This window comes from Aegilops tauschii, chromosome 3 (genome assembly GCF_002575655.3).
Source record: "Aegilops tauschii subsp. strangulata cultivar AL8/78 chromosome 3, Aet v6.0, whole genome shotgun sequence".
NCBI classification, from domain to species: Eukaryota; Viridiplantae; Streptophyta; class Magnoliopsida; order Poales; family Poaceae; genus Aegilops; species Aegilops tauschii.
In genome coordinates this window covers 133,474,800-133,495,194 of record NC_053037.3, presented here as the reverse complement: position 1 = coordinate 133,495,194, position 20,395 = coordinate 133,474,800, and positions in this window count along the sequence as shown.

Here is a 20,395-nt window from a genome sequence, read left to right as displayed (position 1 = left end):
TGTGGACTGGTTGACCGGTCAAATAAACAATATACGGAGCTATACGCTGACACAGTGAGCGTATAATCCGTCGGTATAGAGTATTTGTGTGAGAGGGGAGGCCTGTGAGAGATAGCAGAGAGAGAGAGAGAGAGAGAAAGAGCTACTCCCTCCGTTCGATAATGTAGTTCCAACATTTTTTTAAAAGTCAAACTTTTGAAACTTTGACCAAGTTTATAAAGAAATTACTTATATCTATAGTACCAAAGATAAATGATAGTATGAAGTAAGTACATGTTGTGATGAATCTAATGATCTTTCCAGATGTAAATGTTTTTCTCCACATATACCTGGTCAAACTTTTCTGAGGTTTGAATTTTCAAAACATCCATGTGCTTATGGACGTGAGAGAGTCCCTAACTAGAGAGAGAGAGAGTGAAATAGAAAGAGTGAGTGAAAAAAGTGTGTGTGCGTGTGTGAAAGAGACATGGACAACACTCGATAAAAGTCGAGAAAAAACGTGTGTGTCTATGCAAACATATCACACATGCATCTTCGACAACGGAAGCAAGGTGAGGAGATAGTGTGTGGTTGTTTGCAACCGAGAGAGCAAGACCCCTAGCATGTGGCCAGGAGGGGTCTGACAAACAAGGGAGAGAGGTCGAGAGAGACGTACGGAGAAAATGCAGACATGGGGAGGAGAGAGTGTATGTTTTTCATAGAGAGATCCCCTAGAGATCGTGATGGGACTACATGGGTGGGAGATCGAGTGACAAGGTGTGTGCGCGATAGAAGATACCCCGAGAGATATTGAGATAGATGTATGGATGGAAGGAGACAATACGTGTGTTCCTGATGGCTAGTGAGAGATAATCATACTTAGGGGGGGGGGGAGTGCTTGCGCCTATGATGGAGTGAGGGATTATGGTACTTATTAGGGGGGTGCGTGTCACATAGAGAGAGAACAAGGGCGAAGAGTGTTGGATGGGTCTATATGTATAGCGCGAGCGAGACATGTGTATGTGTGAACCATGGAGATATGAAGTTTGAGAGAGATTGAGGAGCCCCGATAAGGCTGAGTGGTGCGCCAGATAGCTGAGAGGGGGAAAGAGATATTCCATCCGCTCGATAATGCAGTGCATGTAATTTTTTTAGAAGTCAAACTTTGGAAACTTTGATCAGGTTTACACAAATGTTATTTATATCTTCAATACCAAAGATACATCATACAAAACTACATCTCATGGTGAATCTAATGGTATATGTTTGCCGTTCTAGATGTAATTGTTTTTCTCCACGTACATGGTCAAACTTTGTGATGTTTGAATTTTCTATAAATCAATATGCTATGGACCGAGGAGAGTGCCTAAGTCAAGAGGGATCAAGTGCGTGTGAAGGAGAATGAGTAAGTGTGCAAAAAGAGTATGTGTGTGAAAGAGAAAGTGACAACAAACGATAAATTAGAGAGAGTGTGTGTTTTTTTGTTTCTTAGGCGAACATATCACGCATGCACCTCCGAGATAGAAAAGCGAGGCGAGGAGATACACGAAAATAGCTAGTGTGTGATTGTTTGCAATGGAGAGAGACACCCCTATAGCACATGTTCAATAGAGGTCTGGCCAACAAGGAACAAAGGTCGAGAGGGACACATGGAGAACATGGACGCATGGGGAGGGCGGGAGGGTGTGTTTGTGATAGAGAGACCCCCCTCGAGATTGTGAGGGGACTATATGGGTGGGACATCGAGGGAGGTGCGTGTGCGATAGAAAGATGCCCCGAGAGAAATCGAGATAGACCATGCACATGTTTGTGATGGGGGACTGCGTGTGCCTACAATTGAGTGAGAGACCATCATACTTGGCTAGCTAGGCATGAGATTGTGTGTGCACGTGTGAGATGGAGAGAGAACGAGGGAGAGAGATAGAGTTTTAGATGGACCTATCGAGTGCGAGTGAGATATGCATGTGTATGTGTGACCCAGGTAGATGGAGAGTTTGAGAGAGAGGGGGAAGAGCTCTGAGATGACAAAGTGGTGCGTGAGAGAGTTACGGGCAACGAGCCAAGGAATTTGTGTGCGTACGATGAGTGCACCCAAGATATCTAGCTTGGACTAGAGAATCATACATAGTGTGCGAGAGAGACCTATAGATGGAGTATATATGCATGCGAACTAGAAAGACCCCCCCACGCACACACACAAAGAGAGAGAGATGGAGAGAAAGCGAGAGGGACCAACAAGGTTTGTGTGTTGGATGCGTGTGACAGAATTGAAGATTGTCGGCGAGAGAGAGAGAGAGAGAGCAGGAGTCTGGGAGAGGGGGAGGTCGCATTTTATGCATGAAAGACTGATATAAACTTGCATTCAAATATTTAAATTGGAGAACATGTTGTCTGCAATCCACACATGAACAGATATATGCGTATATCAAACAAGTTCATTAATTTGACTTTCAACATGTTCATGGAGTACTATAATACAATACAACATGCTATTCGATTGAGGTGTTCAATTTTTGATTTAGTTCACTATTTTGACCTGGTGAACGAGCTATTTCATTGAATCGAGATATTTCATTTTGGGTTTGATTCCCGTTTTGAGTGGGTCAACTATTTGTCATATAGTAAATCGCTAGCAACGAGCATGTAAAAACACATTACTCCCGAGCATCATCTCTCCCTCTAAAAAAGAAGTGGCAAGCTAATATTTCAAAATTTGATTCGAATCGACTTGGTAAGGTAGACGTGGATGCTCGTTCTCCCAAATTTTGAACGAACCGTTAAACATCCTCTGCTCGGTGGAATTCGCCCAAGAAAATAAATGGGAGACGCGAAATTACCGTCCTATGTGGGAGACGCATTAATTGGCCCGTTGTACATCGAGGGTAGGTTCGTAACTTCATCCAAGTGCGCCTTCTCCTCAGCCGAAATGACATGTGCCGAATAATTCATAAACCATGGTCGGCAAAACACGCTCTCCTCGCCCGAAATAGCTCGCGCCCACTATTTCAAAACACACTCTCCTCACCCGAAATCGCTCGCGCCCACTATATTTCAAAACATGCCCTCCTCGCCCGAAATCGCTCCCGCCCACTATTTGGGGAGAAGCAAAGTTACTCTACTATCCCCGACCCTCAGTACACAGACCCAAGCCGAGAAGCCTAAAGGCAGGGGTAGAACTGTAACTCCCCCTCACATTTAGACAAATGCGTCCGTAAAACATTTTTCCACTCCCCTCCCAATTCCCCCCCATTCATACCTCGTGGGCGCCAAATCACCTTCTCCCCAGAAGCTCCCTTCTCCCGAGCCGCGAAACCTCAGCCCCTCCTCCATGGCGCCCCCACTGCACCAATTTCACAGCCGCCCTCCTCCCTAATGCCGGAGACGCTGTCCATTTGCCGTCGTGCACTGGGCCGTGTGCCTCTTACTCCGTGATGCTGGAGCTGCCTCGATGACGGCACGTGAACTGTACCGGAGCCGATTCACCCCCGCTGTTGTTCACGGCGCCGGAGCGGCTCCAACTTCGGATCCCTCCAGAGTCCCGGCGCTGCTTCCCCGTAGCCGTCGACCATCGCGACATCGCTGTTTCCCTGCGGCCGGTGGCCACCGCAACCGCGCTGGCCTCACCAACTCGGCAGCTAGACCTGCCTACTTCACCATGCCGCCAGATAGGTCGGACCCTCATCTCAAATCACTTTATTTAGGCGTCAGTTGTATGAATTTTTATTCTGGGCCAATCGATTCCCAATGGGAAGCAGCACCCCTCGAGGCGGCGGAGCTCCTAGGCTGCCGGTTGGTTGGTGTCTAACGTAAGGGTGTGGGGCCGCAAGTTTGCCGCGGAAGCAGCGCTTAGATGGCTATCTTAGAGTTGCGTGGGTTGAAGGTACTGCCGCCACCGGATCTGGATGACGGGGAGTCTTTGTGGATTGGTCCGGGGTGGCGCAACCACGACAGTGCGGTGGGGCAGGGAGCAGGGCTTTGGCCGGGGCCACGGACGGCGGACGCAAGCTGCTCTGTCGTTGGTCGCTGGCTCTTCGGGGAAGATTCCTAACAGTGTCAGCCGGGAGGCACAAGACGGCCATCAAGCCATCCGGCGTAGATCGGACAGTACCAAAATAAAATAAAATCGTGTGACCCCAATTTAGTCTTCAGTCAATAGACGTGTGACCACTCTCGTACCTTGCTGTTGATATCTTAGTGTATTTCTTCAGATCAAAGAGATGTGTCGTTCTTAACATTATGCATTATCTGCATCTTCAGCCACACCATCTTCCGACTCACCGCAGCTGCTCCAACAAGGGAATCATACACCAGAAGGGAGCTATAGTCCCCACTCAATAGTTCCCTGCATCAAATGCGCGTGCCCGACATGGACAACCACAACAACTGCAGGGCCATCGACAAGTCAGCACATGATGCTCACTCCTATGGATGGCGGCCAGATAGGTTGTACCCTCATATTACTTGTGTGCAACATTTATGGCTTTGTTATTCATCTAAGCATGGAAAATAGATTATCACATTTCACTGTATATTCATGCTGATCTCTTACGGGTCTTGTTCAGGAGTTAACGTTGTTCCATAGTTCAGCTAAGATACTTGTTCTTTAGGTAACGCTGTTCCATAGTTATCATCCATCAACCAATGCTATCCCACAGGCTGGTGATTATAGTATTATACCACTTCTAGTATTACCTATGTTGTTCTTTAATACTTCTGTGTGCCATCTAGTTAATCTCGAGTACAAACGATACATATTCTGTAGCTTTCATCTGTGTTCTCCCTTTAGTTTTTGAGGCCTGTTGGTGCTAGTTAACCCCAGTCCTACTATTTATGTCGTCTCCTATAGGCACTCATTACATAAATCTAACTACTAGCTGTCTTCCATGCATGTCAGATATAATTGCACACACTGATATATCTCACAGAGCAATGTAAAGGCCAATAAACTTGATGTCAATGATACCCAATATGATGGAACATGTAAAGGCAGTTCTTCAGAAGACTTGCAGAAACATGTTGAATCCTCTTCACCCCACAAGGTCCTTGCTCTAACTTGGCCCGTGATATGGATACAACATGCATATAATGTCCTGGAGTGTATCTACTCTGTTGCAATGCCATGTGCTTAGCATGCTGATCATGCATGTAAATATGTCATGCCTTCCTGTTTTTCAGTACCTATTCCATTCATGATAACATGTTTTCAAATTCAAGTACTGTCATTCTATTCTATCGCAATGCCATCTGCTTAATTTGGACATCATGCTTCTGAATATCTTATGCATTGTTATTCATCAGTATGTACTTCATCTGTCTACCATACCATGTTTTTTTACATTGAAGTGTTGTTCTAGTGCTGTGTTGCAATGCCATCTTAGTTTCCCAATCATACACGTGTATGTTGCCTTAGTTTTTTCTGTACGTATTCCACTAGCATACAGTTTTACATTCAACTAGTGTTTTTTTACTGTGTTGTCCTGTCGTATCCCTAGCTCTTACACCATACTCCCTCCTTCCGGATTACATGTTGCCGAAATGGATAAAAAAGGATGTATCTAGAACTGAAATACGCCTAGACCCATCCATTTTTTCCGGATGGAGGGAATACATGTCAATATGTCATGCCTTTCTATTCTTCAGTACCTATTCCATCTCTCTGTTGTAGCATGTTTTATAATTGAAGCACCATTCTTCTATACAAGGCATGCAAGGGGAAGATGACTATGTTAGAATCTGAAGGGTTACAAACCAGGTCTTTGCAAAAGATCCAAACGCCAGGAGATAATAAACCAACTCCATTTTTCATAGATACTGCTCCAGCACAGAGAAACCCAACTCCCACTGATAATAAGCAGATTCCAGTGGCCAAAGAACTAGTCCGCTCTAGTCCAGCAAAAATATGTCAACTCCATTCTAAGAATTGTGTGCATATCCTTGCATCATGAAATTTTATAGCATGCTGATCATATTTTCTACATGTTTCTTACCCATCTCTCTTTTAGAAAATAAGCTTAATAGGTAGAAGAATTTCTCTGTGCTCCAATGCTGATGTGAGTACCTGTTCTATATCACTATATTTTTACATCAGCATGTATTTTGTTAATCGGCGTGAATCCAACCTTTATCCGATCTAAAATTAGTTGTAGCAAAATGTTAAAGGCGCGAATGTTGATTTTTGTAAAGAAAACTGCCTGGTAGTTTTGCATATTGAGCTGCATGAGTGTACTATCTCATATCATGCACATTACTGAATTGTAGTGCTGCTCTGGTTGCCCATTCATTCATTGTGTCAATGTTGCTTTTGTATTACCTTACCTGGCTGATGATAGCTGTGCCATATTGTGTTAATTTGGTGTTGGCTAGTTGCCCAAACGTTCGTTGTGCCAATGTTGCTTTCCTATTATCTGACTTGGCCAATGATAGCAATGCTAGTGTCTTAATTTGGTGCAGGCTGCTGAAGATTTAACTCTGAAAACAGCAAGGCAACCCCATTGTTTCTTTCCAATAAATCTAGGCCAGGTAATATGCCAATAACTCATGGTTAATCTGTTTGGTTCCCCTCCTAATTTATGTTATGATGCAGTGGTCGAGACGCTCTCCACTATCAATAATACAAGCCTGCCAAAATCGCCATCTGAATCTGTTCAGTATCCTCTGTCTCGAATGCAACGGAAAAAATGTATGTTTGTGAACCAACTAATCGCTGAAGGAATGATGGAAATGGTGGAGGAATCAGAGGTGCAGAGTCGTGCGACACAACAACTGATCAATGTTTTCAGAGACAGCGTAGCAAAGCAGCAAGAACTTGCCCACATGCTTATGGGCGTCATCCGTGCTGAGGTTGCAGATTATGACGTTGTAGATCGTTAGGTTCTATTCATTTATTTGCACTGGCATCAATCTTTGATTGCCCAGTGGATGTAATTTCCTGTAATATATGCTGGATGTGCAACGTTTTTCCCTGTATGCCGTACCTTTGCTTGATCGGTTTTGGTCCTGTGCATAATTGCTCATCGTAATGGGCTCAAATTATCTAATTTGGCCTAAAGACATGTATGAACTTTAGTGGGCCCATTAAGTTAATGGGACGTTACCAGGCCAAAAGTTAATGGTCGGCCCTCTTAACGCCTGGATCGTTAACAGGCTGACATCGAAGCGGGCAACATGTGGGCCCAATTGATTTCACGGGCCGTTAACAGGCCGTTACTAAGTTCGGGCTACATATGGCCCAACTATACTGTGGGCCTTTAGCAGGCTGAAAGAGACAGCGGGCTTGTATAGGACCATGAAGAGCATGGGCCGCTAAGAGGCCGAAAGTCAGGTCGTATTGTAAATGGCCCAACTGTGTTGTGGGCCTTTAGTAGGCCGAAAGAGAAACCGGGCTGGTATTGGACCATGAAGGGCATGGGCCGTTAAAAGGCCAAAACTCAGGTCCGACTACAAATGGCCCAACTCATTTATGGTCTGTTAACAGGCTGAAAGGCACACAGGGCCGGGAATTGGCCCAACACTTAAATGGGTCGCTAAAAGGCCGAAACTCAGGTCTGACTACAAATGGCCCAACAGATATATGGGCCGTCACCAGGCTGAAAGACACACCGGGCCGGAAATTGGCCCAACACTTACATGGGTCGCTAAAAGGCCGAAACTCAGGTCCGACTACAAATGGCCCAACTGATTTATGGGTCGTCAACAGGCTGAAAGACACACCGGGCCGAAAATTAGCCCAACATTTAAATGGGTCGCTAAAAGGCCGAAAGATGTACATCGTGAAAATTGGCCCATCCACTGAATGTGCTATTAACAGGCCGAAATCTCATCGGGCCGATATTGAGCCCAAATATATAGCGGGCTGTTAACGGGCTCGAACTGACGATGGGCTGCAATGGTGTCAAATCTTTAACGAGCTGTTGACGGGCCGAATTGGCACATCTCGTATGGGCCGTGGGCTTAAATGGACCTGACACAAGTAGGCCTTATATGGGCCGGCCTGCTATTTTTTACTGGGCCGACCTTTTTCACCGGAATGGGCCACTGTGGGGCCGTGCCACGTGTCGACGTATCATAGGCGCCTCCTGTCCAATGAGTGGATGACATATGTCCCAACGGTGAGGCAACACATGTTTCCTCCGGCCAATGATGATTTTACACGTGGAAAATCCCCATTGGTCCGGGCTGTTAATGGGTTATCGGATCCAAAACCGGACCCGATAGCTTAACGGTGTTCCATTACGGTGGATGCCACACGTCGGTCACCCTTGACGAAAGCACTTCTGTGACGCGCGATTTATCGTCATGGAAGTGGACACTTCCGTGATGATAATTTTGGTAATGTCATGGAACACTTCTACGACAACACAGGTATGACTATCTTGATTCTGTCATAAATTTGTCATGGATGTAGATGCATGACAGAAAACGTGACCTACTGTGACAAACACGTATCATCACAGAAGTGTATTTTTTTTGTAGTGACAACACCTCCTGAGTCGACCTAGAATCGAGTCTTGTTCCATTAAGCCTAACTACACACCGTGCTGCCACTTGTCTTCCCGCAAGGGGAGTGCGATTCAGTAAGTTGTTAACCCCTTTCCATGTACACACCACTTAGAGAGGCCATGGTGAGGGTTCCACGGCCATGGGCTAATGCCAGTCATCGGGTGAGGGGGCATGGGTGTATCCGGCTGGGCCGAGAGGGGGGCACCCCTTGTAATCCGCGCGTATTAATAGTGATCCCATGCTATCCGAGACGATGGTCTCCCCGACTTAGAGTTTTTCTTGAAAGATGCTTTGGGTGATTTCTGGCATTTGGAAAGTTATTCTGGTGTGTGCTCATTAGGTGTGTTTCCAACCCAAAAGCCGTAATGGAAATTAGCCAAGGTTTAAACATTGGCTACAGAAATTCCATACATGTGGGTAAAGAGCGAAATCTCTGCAGTGTTACATCTATTCGAATAGCCATGTCCACGGTCAAGGGCATAGTTGGGAAGGGTCAAGTATCGGTCCCAGTGTCGGTCTTTGGAGGAAAATAATTAAGTTGAGCTTGATTCATCTTGCAGGATAATTATGGTCACCACTGAGGTTGTCCTGAATATTATTGTTATGCATATTGTTGCTGTGGTGGACTAACCCGTTTCTCTTATTCAACTGTACTGAGTGTCAGTTGGGATGGCTAGACTACCCGTGCACTCAGCTTTATTTTCTTTTCTGAGTATCACTTGGGATGGCTAGACTACCCAGGTACTTAGTTTTATTTCCAAGACCTCTCGCGGCGTCGCTTGAGTTCTCGGGCGGTCCTGTCTTGCCCGATTCTCTTTTAGACACCCGTTTGGCATTTCTTTTCAAGACCTTACGAGGCATCGCTTTTAGACACCCTTCCGGCATTTCTTTTAAAGACCTTACGAGGCTTCGCTTTTAGACACCCGTTTGGCGTTTTTCTTGGAATTTCTCGGGCGGTCTAATGCACGATGTTCCATTTTAAGTTCTTGGTCATTACTACTGTTGTATGATTATTTTATCCACACCAAGTTGACATTATCATGCCATGATTTAAATCCAGTCAGCATGTGCATTTAACATAGCCCATCATGAGCATTTGCATTCGTTATATCTTTTGTTCATAATGTTGCGAGTACATTCCAATGTACTCACAGGCTTGTCCCTGGCTATTGTCTTGGCCAGACCTGGAGGAGGACGAGCTTGTGGAGGAAGAGTGCGCTAGCCAGCCCGACTCGTAGAGGTGTTCCCAGTCAGTAACCTATGGATTTGGAGTCTACCACGTGTATCATCCACTAGTGCTTTCACTACACAAATAAAATAGTAAAGTCTCACCCTGACGCTTGACTTACTTTATTGTATCGGTGCTATATCACCGTCACCCACTATCATATTCCACCGCAACCTGTTTTACAAGTTTGTAACAGATTGTAGAGCACTCTGGCTCAACCCGATGTAATATTATGTTTGTACTGGTTATCTATATCAAGGAAGTCCACCGACAGTCCTGATCTTGGGCTGGTGTGACTTTGGGCTATTCTGTGTTTAATTATGGAAGTGAGCCTGACAGCTGCTGAAGCGGCGCGGTGTGCTGCCGCAGATATTCCCTAACGACCGCGGCCCCCGACAGCTTCACGGCCCGGTGAGCGGCCATCCGCTCCAGGACAGGCTCCATCCTCGGGTTGGTGAGCTTCTCGTGCCCCCACCCGAGGTTATGCTCGGCCGAGTCCGTTGGTATCATCAGGAGCGGGCTAACCCAGCACACGTCCATGTATACGCAGCACTGCCGGTAGCCCTCCACCTTCCCGGCCTGCATGCGAATGATACCTTCCTCCATCACCTTGACGGCAAGGAAAGAAACACATGCGAAGCATTGTTCCGCGGCAGTAAATCGCAGGCTAAAAAAGTGGCGGAAGAGCACCACTGAGGGCATCACGCCCACAATGGCCTCACAGTAGAAGGCGAATATGGCCAGGAAGATGACGAAGTTGGGTTGAAGGTGGAGGGTATGGATCTAATAATGAGAAAGGATGGCGTAAAAGAAATTCGAGAACGGCGGGACCATCCCAGCATATACGCTATGGAGGAAGAAGGGGTAGGCTATCTCCCCAAGGTTGCGCCACGCTCGCAGATCTTAGTCGCCCAACCCCCGTCCTGGTCGCTAGCCACCAGTGAAAGCACTGTCTCCAGGTTCTCCGCGTCGACGACGGTGGAGTACTGAAGCGCCACCCCGAGGATGGGCGCGCTCCAGGCCAAAGCCGCCGCCTTTCCTCTCTTTCCGGCAGGCGCCATGCATGAGTCATGGAGCCGCAGGTGAAAGGGGAAGAGATGTGGAGTTTGGGTGTGGTCTTGTGAGGGGCAGTGTGCGGGGAGGAAAGTGCTGGAAGACGGAGATGCGTAAGCGAGCAATCATGGCCTCGCGCCCTGCACGGGCAGGCTTTATGGAGGCCTGGGCGGTTGCCAAGGCACTGTGGGAGAAGTGGGGGCGTCCCACATTTCATCGTGCGCCACGCGTCGCACCTGACCTGCTGGAGGTTGGGGCCCACGCCGTTTCGCCCCTCTTGGCGGAAGCGTGCGGGCCGCGGGCCCGGGGGCTACTGTCGGGACCGTGGGTCCCGGGGTATCCAAGCCCGTCTGCCATGACCCAGGGCACGACGCATGGCAAGGACCATCAAGAGGGCCTCTGGCGGGTGTCACGAGCTAGGTTCCTCACAAGGCACTCGTCTACCGAGGCCCCCTGTCCCGGGGACAAGAAGGCGGCCAAGTTGCAACAGCATCTCCAAGGGCCTCGTGAGGCTCTCTCCGAGGTGGCCTCCTGAGGATCCTCCATGAGGCGGGCAACTCGATGGCAGCTCTGCCCGATCTCATGGCCCTGCGCTCACCACGTGAGTGACATGCACGGTGATAGAAGACAGCAGACGCCGCGCCGGCCAGCGTGGATGAGGAGGCTTTCCTCTTTTGTGCTAAGGAGGCAAAGGAGCAGTACGTCCCCAAAGGAACCCCAAAGGTTACCTGATCGGTGCAAGAAGACCAAGACAATGGGCGCGCCAGGGCAGATGTCATTCCTGAGCCCACCAGCGTGTCATGGTGAAGGCTTTGCAGGCGAAGAGCACCTTTAGTCAGGATAGACTGCAACCTTGTCCCCCTTCAAACTGGCCATTGTGGCAACCCTTCCCGCCATGTGTTTTCGGGGGAAGAGGACCAAGGTAGTATAAGAAAAGGGCAGGGCGCCTCTGTAGAGAGGATCGACTAATTTGACAACTAGAGCCCAGCTCTTGTACTCTCTCTCTCTCTCTCTCCAAGCAATCCCAACCAAGCAGGAGTAGGGTTTTGCACCATGAGGTGGCCCGAACCTAGGTAACTGTTGTGTCCATTGTTCTTCTTTCTTAGCTCATGCTCGCTGCAGTGTCGCCGTGAGGCAGAGGGTAGAGCAGAACGGTAGAAGGAGATCACCCCAGAGTTCGAACGTTTGGGTCCTCGGAGCCCCGATTCCGACAATTGCGTCCGACAACCAGGGCAAAGGACAACCTCGTAATGAGGATAGAGACCAACCAGGGCTAGGCAATGCCGGCCAGAACCCCTCCCCCGCCCCCCTAGGTCAAGCATGTGAATATGATATATTTCACACACGTCACTGGAAAGGAGAGAAAGCGCACGCTCTATGATGTGTACGCCATCGAGCCTATCATGCCAAATTATAATCCATCAGAAATCCTAATCATCTTCGACCGATGAGGACACCCAACCAACATCCATCATGATGATACAACAACATTGGTACTTGATCCCATAGTTGACGACTTTCATCTGAACCAAGTCCTCAGGGACGGAGGCAGCAACCTCAACGTGATATATGCAGATATAGTCAAAAAGATGCATATATACCCGATAAGGATAAAGCCCAGTAGTACCACCTTCAAGGATATCATACCGGTAATTGAAGCACAATGCTCGGGAAGGGTGAACCTTGACGTAGTCTTTGGCACACCTGAAGTTTTCTGAAATGAAGAGTTAACCTTCGACATCATACCTTTTAGGCGTGGCTATCACACACTCCTCAAAAGAACAACTTTCGCTCGTTTCCACGTCATCCTACGCTACGCTTAACTAAAGCTAAAGATGTCAAGGACTCACGACGTACATGAAATGGTAACATGAAATGCTCTCTCTTAACAGAAGAGCAGACCGCAGCCTTCACGATCGTGGTTCGGGATACCGAGGAAGTATCTAAGGATAAGCTGGATCAAGCAGCCGAGACCCTATGAAGCACCGAAAGCCAGTTCATGGCGCATGCAATGATGACTCTAGTGTATGTCAGACACATCACGAGGATGATATGGACACTACCTCGGCACCAGCAGGCGGCGACCCTAAATATATGAACGAGGACTATGTTCCTTGGGTTCACAATTTCGCTCTAAAAATTCCATGGGAAAGTGAAGCAAAAAACCATTTGAGGGGGCACTTTGGATAAACCAAAACATGTGTCAAGATCCTTGAAATACAAGCATCAAGCTCAAAATTCACAACTCAAACAGGACATTAAATCACTGCCTCAGAGTTGATTCATGTCGTAATGGGACTACCGCTCGTGCAGTCAAATTTTGTTGGATGCTTGATGGCTCCATACCTCGGCGATCATGCTACACATGTTTAGAACATTGATAGTTCCACCGGGGGCTAAATTCAGATTAGACTGACATAGCCAGTCCCATGAACGCATACTTCGTTGCACTTGGTCACCACTGATTGTCATTAAACTAAAAGGTGAAGTCAGCGGAGGTGGCATCCCTCGGCATGGACGAGAGGCACTGCTCGGACAGTGAACCAGAGAAAAAACAAAGGTTTAAATCCTTGGATTGACAAGGGTACAAGGAATAATATGCAACGACGAAACAACGTTGGACATGAAACCGAAAGCTTGAACCTCAGCGCGCTAGCTCTTCGGACAGACTTTGTAGCACTCTATGAATCATGCATCTTAGTTATATCTCGGATATTAGGTTAGACCTTATAAAATTGTTGAATAAAGAGACACTCGAAATTTTTGGGACATGTATAAATTCATGGTGCATCCTTGTTTTCTTTTCAATGTGCGATCACTATAACGCTGGAAGCCTTTGAGCATCAGCATCGCAAACGGGGGGCTTCGACAAGAGCATGAACCCACCATATGACAAGTGCCGGTGTCAAAACCGGCGGACCTCGGGGTACGGGGTCCCGAGTTGTGGATCTCAGACTGATGGTAACAGGAACAAGGGAGACGGTATTTACCCAGGGTTCGGGCTCTCTTGATGGAGGTAAAACCCTACGTCCTGCTCTTGTTTATATTGATGGATATGTATCGAATACTGGTTTGATCTACCTCGAGATCGTAAGTAATGTTCTAACTCTAGGGCTAGGTGAAGGTAATTGTGTTGAAGTCCCCTCTACGGTCTAAACCCCTTGGCTTATATACACGCCAATTAGGGTATCTAGGGTTACATAGTCGATATCCAGGGGATGCGCAGAGGCGGTTGGAGATGTCTTTGAGTATACGTCAAGTCTTCGGCAGATACAATCTTGATTATGTTCCCAGCGTGCAGCTTCTGGAGTCCACCTTAATGAGAATTAGGGCCCACTGGCCCAGCCCGAGGACCGCGGGCCGAATAGGTTAGTACCCCTTAGTCTAGGACAGCGTCAGTAGCCCCCGAATTGGTCTTCTATGCCAAGGATGATCTCCTTGATGAAAATAACCTCGGATCTTAAGTCCTTGGATTGACAGACGAGTTCTCCTTCTCTAACAATTTGAGATTCCTTCCCTTTTAAGGATACTAGGCACCATCTTTCAAAGGAGTAGTGCTCCCCGACCAAGTCCTAGCCAAACTCGCTCGACGCCCGAAGACGCAGGGTTACTTAGCCTTGAAGGCGCACGTAGGTGTGAATAGTGTTTTATAGCCTGACAACTTTATTGAAGCCGCACTTCCCATGATTGGTCAACCAGTTACTGCTCACCCAAATCATGCCTCGAGGCAATCATTTTACTGGCGTGTCCCATCGAAATGGATATCGTGTCCATTTTCTTAGGGATATCACTAAGATTTTGTTTCTCCCCATACGCACAGTGACATCTTTTGCGGTGGAGTGGCGATTTCACCAACGCAGCAGGGGGACTCTTGTCCTTTTACTGGCCTATATAAGAAAAAAGGATAGCGGCGGAAAGAGCATGCTCCCATTTCTCCTTGCTTGCTGCCTATCGAGCTCCAGCGCATAGATCCAATCTCGCCTGCATTCTCCATGGCGCATCCTAGCTCCCCTTCCCAGCAATGGCTGATGATACGTCTCCAATGTATCTATAATTTATGAAGTATTCATGCTATTATATTATCTGTTTTGGATGTTTATGGGCTTTATTAAACAGTTTTATATTATTTTTGGGACTAACCTATTGACCCAGAGCCTAGTGCCAGTTTCTGTTTTCTCCCTTGTTTCAGTGTTTTGCAGAAAAGGAATATCAAACGGAGTCCAAACGGAATGAAACCTTCTGAAAAGTTATTTTTGGAAAGAAAGCAATACGGGAGACTTGGAGTGCACGTCAGGGGATCAACGAGGAGAGCACGAGGCAGGGGGCGCGCCCACCCCTCCTGGGCGCGCCCTCCACCCTCGTGGCTCCCCTTACCGACTTCTTTCGCCTATATATTCCCATATACCCTAAAACCTTCGGGGAACAGCATAGATCGGGAGTTCCGCCGCCGCAAGCCTCTGTAGCCACCAAAAACCAATCGAGACCCTGTTCCGGCACCCTGCCGGAGGGGGGAACCCTCACCGGTGGCCATCTTCATCATCCCGGCGCTCTCCCTGACGAGGAGGGAGTAGTTCACCCTCGGGGCTGAGGGTATGTACCAGTAGCTATGTGTTTGATCTCTCTCTCGTGTTCTTGAGGTGATACGATCTTGATGTATCACGAGCTTTGCTATTATAGTTGGATCTTATGATGTTTCTCCCCCTCTACTCTCTTGTAATGGATTGAGTTTTCCCTTTGAAGTTATCTTATCGGATTGAGTCTTTAAGGATTTGAGAACACTTGATGTATGTCTTGCGTGGGATACCCGTGGTGACAATGGGGTATTTTATTGATTCACTTGATGTATGTTTATTTCAGAATTTTTGGATTTCCATAAGTATACGTTTGATACATATTACTACAGACTGATCTGTTTTTGACAGATTCTCTTTTCATTGTGTTGTTTGCTTATTTTGATGAATCTATGAGTAGTATCGGAGAGTATGAACCATAGATAAGTTGGAATACAGTAGATATTACACCATTATGAATTTAGAATGAGTTCATTACAGTACCAAAAGTGGTGATTTATTTTCTTATACTAACGGAGCTTATGAGTTTTCTGTTGAGTTTTGTGTTGTGAAGTTTTCAAGTTTTGGGTAAAGATTCGATGGACTATGGAATAAGGAGTGGCAAAAGCCTAAGATTTGGGATGCCCAAGGCACCCCAAGGTAATATTCAAGGATAACCAAGAGCCTAAGCTTGGGGATGCCCCGAAAGGCATCCTCTCTTTCGTCTTCGTTCATCGGTAACTTTACTTGGAGCTATATTTTTATTCACTGCATGATATGTGTTTTGCTTGGAGCGTCATTTTATTTTCTTTTGTTTTGCTTTCTGTATGAATAAAATACCAAGATCTGCAATTCTTAAATGAGATAGAGTCTTCACATAGCTACATAATTATTTAACTACTCATTGATCTTCACTTATATCTTTTGGAGTAGTTTGTCGTTTACTCGTGTGCTTCACTTATATCCTATGAGTAAATAGTTGAATGATTTGAATGTCATAAATCTGAATTATATATGTTTCATATGCCTTTCCCATGGGGAGTAATGCCTTCACATATAAGAAGTAGAGGTGGTAAATTTATTGAAGGTTAGCAAACATTGTATTGGTCACTTGAACAATTCATGAAAGAATATTGAAGGAAGAGAGATTTCACATATAAATATACTATCTTGGACATCTTCTATGATAGTGAGCCCCATTAATTATTTTCAAACCTGAGCAAATTAGTTGAAGTTGGACAAGGAAGACAACATAATGATTTATGCTTGGGTATATTTGTATAGAAGTTATATTGTTATGGATCCTCTAACATGTGGTGCTTGCTATTTAGAATCCTTTTGTAGCCAAAATATCTGTACTAAGCGGGAATACTGCTTGTGCATCCAAATTCCTTAAACCAAGTTTCTTCCATGAGTGTCCACCATATCTACCTATATGCGGTATTTACCTGCCGTTCCAAGTAAATTTGCATGTGCCAAACTCTAAACCTTCAAATAATAATTTGTTTTGTATGCCCGAATCGCTCATGTAGCGACTAGGAGCTAGCAGTATCTTCCATGCTAGGTGGGTTATTCTTACGATGAGTGGACTCTACTCATCATTCACGAGAAAATGGATGGTAACTGGGATGCCCAGTCCTATGATCAAAAGATCAAAAACAAATTCACAAATAATTTAAACAAAACTCCCCCAGGATTGTTGAGAGTTGGACGGCACCCGTTGTTCCGGACAAGCCGTGGAGTGTGATTGTTGGTGGAGGGGGAGTAAAATCTTTACCTTTCTGCGTGGGAACCGCCTATGATGTATCTAGTATGGAAGATATTGGGAACTCTTGGTCGTTATGTTGATAATGAAAGCATACCTCTCAAAATTATTTTCATCACTGTTTTTGCTTCGAGCTCTGGCACCTCTGCAAATCCCTGCTTCCCTCTGCGAAGGGCCTATCTTTTACTTTTATGCAAGAGTCAGTAGTATTCCTTCTCATTCCAACCCACTCTTTAGTTGGCAAGCATCATGTGATGGAAAGATCTAAGCATATATGGACATTCAAATATATTTGAGCATGAATTATTATTGTTGACATTACCCTTGAGCTAAAAGGTTGGGAGGCGAAACACTAAGCCCCTATCTTTCTCTGTGTTCGATGAATACTATTTGTTCTAAAAATATGCTTTGAGTGGTAGCAATCATGGAAGATTAGATGATAGTTGAGTATGTGGAGTTTGCTAAATCAAAGCTCTAACATAGACTCTTCCTGAAAATAAGATGAATTGTAATTGTTTGATGACTAATAACACGGTTTGTTAGTTTTCAAGAAAGTTTATGATCTATACTTTAACATGTGAATAGTTTGTTACTTGATCATGAGAAGCCTTATGAGATGAGCTACTGTTATGATATATAATGATGCTAGAAAAGGTGATTGAAATTATCATTGACCAAACTTGTGCACCTGCTAGCACTCCCACTTCATAAATTATTTCTTTTATCATTTACCTACTCGAGGACGAGCAGGAATTAAGCTTGGGGATGCTGATACGTCTCCAACGTATCTATAATTTATGAAGTATTCATGCTATTATATTATCTGTTTTGGATGTTTATGGGCTTTATTAAACACTTTTATATTATTTTTTGGAACTAACCTATGGACCCAGAGCCCAGTGCCAGTTTTTGTTTTTCCCCTTGTTTCAGTGTTTCGCAGAAAAGGAATATCAAACGGAATGAAACCTTCAGAAAAGTTATTTTTGGAAAGAAAGCAATACGAGAGACTTGGAGTGCACGTCAGGGGATCAACGAGGAGGGCACGAGGCAGGGGGGCGCGCCCACCCCCTGGGCGTGTCCTCCACCCTCGTGGGCCCCTCGTGGCTCCCCTTACCGACTTCTTTTGCCTATATATTCCCATATACCCTAAAACCTTCGGGGAACAGAATAGATCGGGAGTTCCGCCGCCGTAAGCCTGTGTAGCCACCAAAAACCAATCGGGACCCTGTTCCGGCACCCTGCCCGAGGGGGGAACCCTCACCGGTGGCCATCTTCATCATCTCGGCGCTCTCCATGACGAGGAGGGAGTAGTTCACCCTCGGGGCTGAGGGTATGTACCAGTAGCTATGTGTTTGATCTCTCTATCTCGTGTTCCTGAGGTGATACGATCTTGATGTATCGCGAGCTTTGCTATTATAGTTGGATCTTATGATGTTTCTCCCCCTCTACTCTCTTGTAATGGATTGAGTTTTCCTTTTGAAGTTATCTTATCAGATTGAGTCTTTAAGGATTTGAGAACACTTGATGTATGTCTTGCGTGGGATACCCGTGGTGACAATGGGGTATTCTATTGATTCACTTGATGTATGTTTTGGTGATCAACTTGCGGGTTCTGCCCATGAACCTATGCATAGGGGTTGGCACACGTTTTCGTCTTGACTCTCCGGTAGAAACTTTGGGGCACTCTTTGAAGTACTTTGTGTTGGATTGAATAGATGAATCTGAGATTGTGTGATGCATAACGTATAATCATACCCACGAATACTTGAGGTGACATTGGAGTATCTAGGTGACATTAGGGTTTTGGTTGATTTGTGTCTTAAGGTGTTATTCTAGTACGAACTCTATGATAGATCGAACGGAAAGAATAGCTTCGTGTTATTTTACTACGGACTCTTGAATAGATAGATCAGAAAGGATAACTTTGAGGTGGTTTCGTACCCTACCATAATCTCTTCATTTGTTCTCCGCTATTAGTGACTTTGGAGTGACTCTTTGTTGCATGTTGAGGGATAGTTATATGATCCAATTATGTTATTATTGTTGAGAGAACTTGCACTAGTGAAAGTATGAACCCTAGGCCTTGTTTCAACACATTGCAATACCGTCTTCGCTCACTTTTATCATTAGTTACCTTGCTGTTTTTTATATTTTCATTTTACAAAAACCTATATCTACCATCCATATTGCACTTGTATCACCATCTCTTCGCCGAAATAGTGCACCTATACAATTTACCATTGTATTGGGTGTGTTGGGGACACAAGAGACTCTTTGTTATTTGGTTGCAGGGTTGCTTGAGAGAGACCAGCTTCACCCTACGCCTCCCACGGATTGATAAACCTTAGGTCATCCACTTGAGGGAAATTTGCTACTGTCCTACAAACCTCTGCACTTGGAGGCCCAACAACGTCTACAAGAACAAGGTTGCGTAGTAGACATCAGCTGATGCCACCCTCAACCGGCACTAGGCTGGTTCCTCCATTACGGAGGGAACTATCCTGGAGCTGCGATGCATGGGGTACATCCCCGCCAATGTCAACACCTGAGCGCTGGACCCCAACCAGCAGGTACCCACTCCCAACCCAGGGGAGAGGGCGGTCTTTGTTCCCCACGTCGTCAAAGGCCTGGGATTCCCGTTGCACCCCTTTGTGCGCGGGTTCATGTTCCACTACGAGCTTGATTTCCATCACCTAGCCCCCGAACTCAATCCTCCACGTCGCCTCCTTCATCACTGTCTGCGAGGCCTTCCACCTCATCGAGCTGCACTTCGGCCTATGGCTGAAGATCTTCAGTGTCCAGCCAAAGTCTAGCGGCTCTGAGCTCGCGGAGTGCCGAGGCGCCATGATCAGCAAAAACTAGAAGGTTGACTGGTTCAAAGGAACTTTCTTGGAGACCATCAAGGAGTGGTAAAGCAAATGGTTCTACATCACTAAGCCGCTCACATCTAGCCAGGCCGAGGTCCCGGCATTCTCGGCCGGGCCTCCGAAGAAGCTCATGTCCTGGAAGAAGAAGGGCATCTCCTGGGGGAACCCAAAGGAGGCGGAGGTGCTGATCAAAAGGATCCAGTGGTGGTCTGATAAAAAAAACTTTCAATTGGCGGATGTGGTGAACGTCATGCTCCACCGTCACATCCTCCCACTCCAACTCCGAACCACCCTGATGTGGGCGCACAAGTTCAAAGACACGGGGCCCTGCTACCTCTTGAGCTTGCATTGGTTTTTCCCTTGGAGAGGAAAGGGTGATGCAGCGAAGTAGAGTAAGTATTTCCCTCAGCTTTTGAGAACCAAGGTATCAATCGAGTAGGAGACAACGCGCAAG